The sequence below is a fragment of the Somniosus microcephalus genome, chromosome 10 (assembly GCF_052327205.1).
Source record: "Somniosus microcephalus isolate GS21.2 chromosome 10, FLI_Smic_1.0, whole genome shotgun sequence".
Classification (NCBI taxonomy): Eukaryota; Metazoa; Chordata; class Chondrichthyes; order Squaliformes; family Somniosidae; genus Somniosus; species Somniosus microcephalus.
In genome coordinates this window covers 236,915,307-236,921,306 of record NC_140996.1, presented here as the reverse complement: position 1 = coordinate 236,921,306, position 6,000 = coordinate 236,915,307, and the positions used below count along the sequence as shown (strand labels likewise).

General features: G+C 58.6%; 1 protein-coding gene across 1 annotated transcript in view; it reads left to right on the top strand.

Moving 5' to 3' along the window:
- The first annotated feature begins 2,406 nt into the window (after positions 1 to 2,406).
- LOC147112195 (uncharacterized) overlaps positions 2,407 to 6,000 on the top strand; it is a 75,413-nt gene continuing 71,819 nt past the window's right edge. The window contains exon 1 of the mRNA XM_085999845.1: positions 2,407 to 2,656. The gene's annotated coding sequence lies outside the window, so the exon portion shown is untranslated. The remainder of the gene's footprint in view (positions 2,657 to 6,000) is intronic.

The following is a 6,000-nucleotide window of genomic DNA, read 5'->3' as shown; positions in this document are numbered from 1 at the left end:
TAGCCCATTCCCTAGTTTGTTTCTCAACATACTGATCTAGAAAACTATCTTGCATACATTCCATGAATTGGTCCTCCACACTATTACTGCAAATTTGGTTTGCCCAGTCTATATGTAGATTAAAGTCCCCCATGATTACTGTATTACCCTTGTTACATGCACCTCGAATTTCCTGATTTATACTCTGCCCTACATTACAACTAGTATTTGGGGGCCTATAAACAACTCCCACCAATGTTTTCTGCCCCTTGCTGTTTCTTAGCTCCACCCAAACTGATTCTACTTCTTGATTTCCGGAGCTAAGATCCTTTCTCTCTACTGTCTTTATCCCATCTTTATTATCAGGGCCCCTCCTCCTTTTCCATTTTGCCTATCTCTTCTAACAGTTAAGTATCCTGGAATATTTAGTTTCTAACCTTGGCTACTTTGCAACCACATCTCCGTTATGGCTATCAGATCAAATCTGCGCTATTAATTCATCTATTTTGTTGTGAATGCTTTGCACAGATATAGGCACAGATAGTGCCTTTAGCTTTGACTTATTTCTATTTTTCCCTGATGTCACCTTAGTCACTGATGCCTTATTACCTTGGTTACGCTCTCTGTTCCTTCCTGACCCACTCTGCTTATTTTTACCCCAAATTTGAGCCTTGACATTTCTCTCGCTGCTTTTAAATTTACTCTTTCCTGAATCCTCCCACCACCACCCCTTCATTAGTTTAAAGCCCTGTCACTAAAACTGATTATCTGGTCGTTAGTTCATTGCTGTTTGTGGGAGCTTGCTGTGCACAAATTGGCTGCCGCGTTTCCTACATTACAACAGTGACTACACTTCAAAAAGTACTTCATTGGCTGTAAAGCGCTTTGGGACGTCCCGAGGTCGCGAAAGACGCTGTAGAAATGTGAGTCTTTCTTTCTAAGAAGAACAATCCCAGCTTCTTCAGTTACGTGGATAGATTGGAGAAGCTGGGGTTGTTCTCCTTGGAGCAGAGAAGGTTGAGCGGAGATTTGATAGAGGTGTTCAAAATCATGAGGGGTCTGGACAGAGTAGATAGAGAGAAATTGTTCCCATTGGTAGAAGGGTTGAGAACCAGTGGACGTATGAGGAGAGATTGGGTTGATTGGGCTTATATTCACTGGAGTTTAGAAGAATGAGAGGGGATCTCATTGAAACTTATAAAATTCTAACAGGACTAGACAGACTAGATGCAGGAAGGATATTCCGATGGTCGGGGAGTCCAGAACCAGGGGTCACAGTCTAAAGATAAGGGGTAAGCCATTTAGGACAGAGATGAGGAGGAATTTCTTCACCCAGAGAGTGGTGAACCTATGGAATTCTCTACCACAGAAGGCAGTAGAGGCCAATTCATTAAATATATTCAAGAAGGAGTTGGATATATTTCTTAAGGCTAAAGGGATCAAGGGATATGGGGAGAAAGCAGGGACAGGGTACTGAATTTGGATGATCAGCCATGATCGCATTGAATGGCGGAGCAGGCTCGAAGGGCCAAATGGCCTACTCCTGCTCCTATCTTCTATGTTTCGATGTTTCTACACAGATTTAAGGTGATTGGCAAAAGAACCAAAGGCGACTGAAGAAAAAACTTTTTTACGCAGCGAGTGGTTCGGATCTGGAATGCACTGCCTGAAAAGGGTGGTGGAGGCAGACTCAATCACGGCTTTCAAAAGGGAATTGGATAAGTACCTGAAGGAAAAAGATTCAGAGGGCTGTGGGGAGTGGGACTGGCTGAGAGCCGGCACGGGCTCAACGGGCCGAATTACCTTTTGTGTTGTAACCATTCTATGATTCTGTGATTCTCTCCAAATAGAACTGAAATCTTTCAATCCCATCCCATTTTAGTAAATCTCCTGCTCCGCCCTGGGGGACCGGGCCCAGCTCCGCCCTGAGGACAGGGCCCAGCTCCGCCCCGGGGACAGGGCCCGGCGGCGCAGCTCCGCCCTGGGGACAAGGCTTGTGGCGCAGCTCCGCCCTGGGGACAGGGCCCGGCGGCGCAGCTCCGCCCTGGGGGACAGGGCCTGGCGATGTGGCTCTGCCCTGGGGACAGGGCCCGGCGGTGCGGCTCAGCCCTGAGGACAGGGCCTGGCTCCGCCCTGGGGACAGGGCCCGGCGGCGCAGCTCTGCCCTGGGGACAAGGCCCGGCGGCGCAGCTCCGCCCTGGGGACAGGGCCTGGCGACGTGGCTCCGCCCTGGGGACATGGCCCGGCGGTGCGGCTCAGCCCTGGGAACAGGGCCCGGCGGTGCGGCTCCACCCTGGGAATAGGGCCTGGGCTCCGCCCTGGGGACAGCGCCCGGCGGCGCGGCTCCGCCCTGGGGACAGGGCCCGGCGGCGCGGCTCCGCCCTGGGGACAGGGCCCGGCGGCGCGGCTCCGCCCTGGGGACAGGGCCCGGCGGTGCGGCTCCGCCCTGGGCCCGCCTCCCGCAGGCCGCAGCCCCGCTTCCTGTGGCGGTGGGTCGGCCGGCAGAAGGTTGGCGGAGCCCGAGCCCGGGCCCCAGGCGGAGCCGGCAGCAGCGCTCAGACCCCCGGGCCCGTCCCCCGCGACAGGCCGCAGCCCAGCCCGAGCCTCGGCCTCTCCTGGCCGCAGCAGCCCCGCCAGAGCCGGAGACGAGAGAGAGAGAGAGCACAGAGAGAGAGAGGTAAGAACACCCTGGGGTGAGGAGAGAGAGAGACCCCCCCTGGGGTGGGGGGAGAGAGAGAGAGACACCCAGGGGTGGGGGGAGAGAGAGAGAGAGACCCCCTGGGGTGGGGGGGAGAGAGAGAGAGACCCAGAGGTGGGGGTGGGGGTAGAGAGAGACACCCAGGGGTGGGGGTAGAGAGAGAGACACCCGGGCGGGGGGGGAAGAGAGAGAGAGAGACACCCACCCGGGGGGGAAGAGAGAGAGAGAGACACCCACCCGGGGGGAAGAGAGAGAGAGAGACACCCGGGGGGGGGGGGAGAGAGAGAGAGACACCCGGGGGGGGGAAGAGAGAGAGAGAGAGAGAGACACCCGGGGGGGGGGGGGGAAGAGAGAGAGAGAGACACCCGGGGGGGGGGGGGAAGAGAGAGAGAGAGACACCCACCCGGGGGGGAAGAGAGAGAGAGAGACACCCGGGGGGGGGGGGGGAGAGAGAGAGAGACACCCGGGGGGGGGGAAGAGAGAGAGAGAGAGACACCCGGGGGGGGGGGGGAAGAGAGAGAGAGAGAGAGACACACACCCGGGGGGGGGGGGGGGGGAAGAGAGAGAGAGAGAGAGAGAGAGACACCCGGGGGGGGGAAGAGAGAGAGAGAGAGACACCCGGGGGGGTGGGGGGGAGAGAGAGACACCCGGGGGGTGGGGGGAGAGAGAGACACCGGGGGGGTGGGGGGAGAGAGAGACACCCGGGGGGGGTGGGGGGAGAGAGAGACACCGGGGGGTGGGGGGGGAGAGAGAGACACCCGGGGGGGGGGAGAGAGAGACACCCGGCGGGGGGGGGGTGGAGAGAGAGACACCCGGGGGGGAGAGAGAGACACCGGGGGGGGGGAGAGAGAGACACCGGGGGGGGGGAGAGAGAGACACCGGGGGGGGCGGTGGGGAGAGAGAGACACCCAGGGGTGGGAGGAGAGAGAGACACCCAGGGGTGGGGGGGGTGGCGGGGGGGAGAGACCGACACCCAGGGATGGCGGGGTGGGGTGACAGTGCGGCACCCCCTCAGTACTGCCCCTCCGACAGTGCGGCGCTCGCTCAGTACTGCCCCTCCGACAGTGCGGCGCTCCCTCAGTACTGCCCCTCCGACAGTGCGACGCTCCCTCAGTACTGCCCCTCCGACAGTGCGGCGCTCCCTCAGTACTGCCCCTCCGACAGTGCGGCGCTCCCTCAATACTGCCCCTACGACAGTGCGGCGCTCCCTCAGTACTGCCCCTCCGACAGTGCGGTGCTCCCTCAGTACTGCCTTGGGAGTGTCGGCCTGTATTTTGGGCTGATGTCTGAAGTAGGACTTGAACCTACAAATTTTCTGACACAGTGGTGAACCTGTGATTTATTTATGTTTGGTAATTACATTTTGCATTAATTTATGTCACTGGCAAAGCCGGCATTTATTGCCCATCCCTAGTTGCCCTGAGAAGCTGGTGGTGGGCCTTCTTGAATAACCACAGCACTGTTTGACTGAGCAGCTTGATCGGGCTTAGAGGCCAATCACGCAGTGTGGGCCTGGAGTCAAGTGTCAGGACAAAGGGCGGCAGATTCCCTTCCCTGAAGGACATTAGTGAACAATAATATGGCAGTGTTCGTGGTCAGTTTCTTTGTTTGGTGCAAAACGACAAATGACCAACGAGTGTGACGGGATTAAATATCTGTCCCTGTGGGAGTGAGGGGGTTAAACCTCATCCCTGCGGGAGTGAGTGGGTTAAACCTCCGTCCCTGTGGGAGTGAGGGGGTTAAACCTCGTCCCTGTGGGAGTGAGGGGGTTAAACCTCGTCCCTGTGGGAGTGAGGGGGTTAAACCTCGTCCCTGTGGGAGTGAGGGGGTTAAACCTCGTCCCTGTAGGAGTGAGGGGGTTAAACCTCCGTCCCTGTGGGAGTGAGGGGGTTAAACCTCCGTCCCTGTGGGAGTGAGGGGGTTAAACCTCGTCCCTGCGGGAGTGAGGGGGTTAAACCTCCGTCCCTGTGGGAGTGAGGGGGTTAAACCTCGTCCCTGTGGGAGTGAGGGGGTTAAACCTCCGTCCCTGTGGGAGTGAGGGGGTTAAACCTCGTCCCTGTGGGAGTGAGGGGGTTAAACCTCGTCCCTGTGGGAGTGAGGGGGTTAAACCTCCGTCCCTGCGGGAGTGAGGGGGACCCTCCGTCCCTGCGGGAGTGAGGGGGTTAAACCTCCGTCCCTGTGGGAGTGAGGGGGTTAAACCTCGTCCCTGTGGGAGTGAGGGGGTTAAACCTCCGTCCCTGTGGGAGTGAGGGGGTTAAACCCTCCGCCCCTGTGGGAGTGAGGGGGTTAAACCTCGTCCCTGTGGGAGTGAGGGGGTTAAATCTCCGCCCCTGTGGGAGTGAGGGGGTTAAACCTCCGTCCCTGTGGGAGTGAGGGGGTTAAACCTCCGTCCCTGTGGGAGTGAGGGGGTTAAACCTCCGTCCCTGCGGGAGTGAAGGGGTTAAACCTCGTCCCTGTGGGAGTGAGGGGGTTAAACCTCGTCCCTGTGGGAGTGAGGGGGTTAAACCCTCCGTCCCTGTGGGAGTGAGGGGGTTAAACCTCTGTCCCTGCGGGAGTGAAGGTGTTAAACCTCGTCCCTGTGTGAGTGAGGGGGTTAAACCTCCGTCCCTGTGTGAGTGAGGGGGTTAAACCTCCGTCCCTGCGGGAGTGAGGGGGTTAAACCCTCCGTCCCTGTGGGAGTGAGGGGGTTAAACCTCGTCCCTGTGGGAGTGAGGGGGTTAAACCTCCGTCCCTGTGGGAGTGAGGGGGTTAAACTCTCCGTCCCTGTGGGAGTGAGGGGGTTAAACCCTCCGACCCTGTGGGAGTGAGGGGGTTAAACCTCCGTCCCTGTGGGAGTGAGGGGGTTAAACCTCCGTCCCTGCGGGTGTGAGGGGGTTAAACCCTCCGTCCCTGTGGGAGTGAGGGGGTTAAACCCTCCGTCCCTGTGGGAGTGAGGGGGTTAAACCTCGTCCCTGTGGGAGTGAGGGGGTTAAACCTCCATCCCTGTGGGAGTGAGGGGGTTAAACCTCCGTCCCTGTAGGAGTGAAGGGGTTAAACCTCCGTCCCTGCGGGAGTGAGGGGGTTAAACCTCGTCCCTGTGGGAGTGAGGGGGTTAAACCTCGTCCCTGTGGGAGTGAGGGGGTTAAACCTCTGTCCCTGTGGGAGTGAGGGGGTTAAACCTCCGTCCCTGTGGGAGTGAGGGGGTTAAACCTCCGTCCCTGTGGGAGTGAGGGGGTTAAACCTCCGTCCCTGCGGGAGTGAAGGGGTTAAACCTCGTCCCTGTGGGAGTGAGGGGGTTAAACCTCTGTCACTGCGGGAGTGAAGGGGTTAAACCTCCGTCCCTG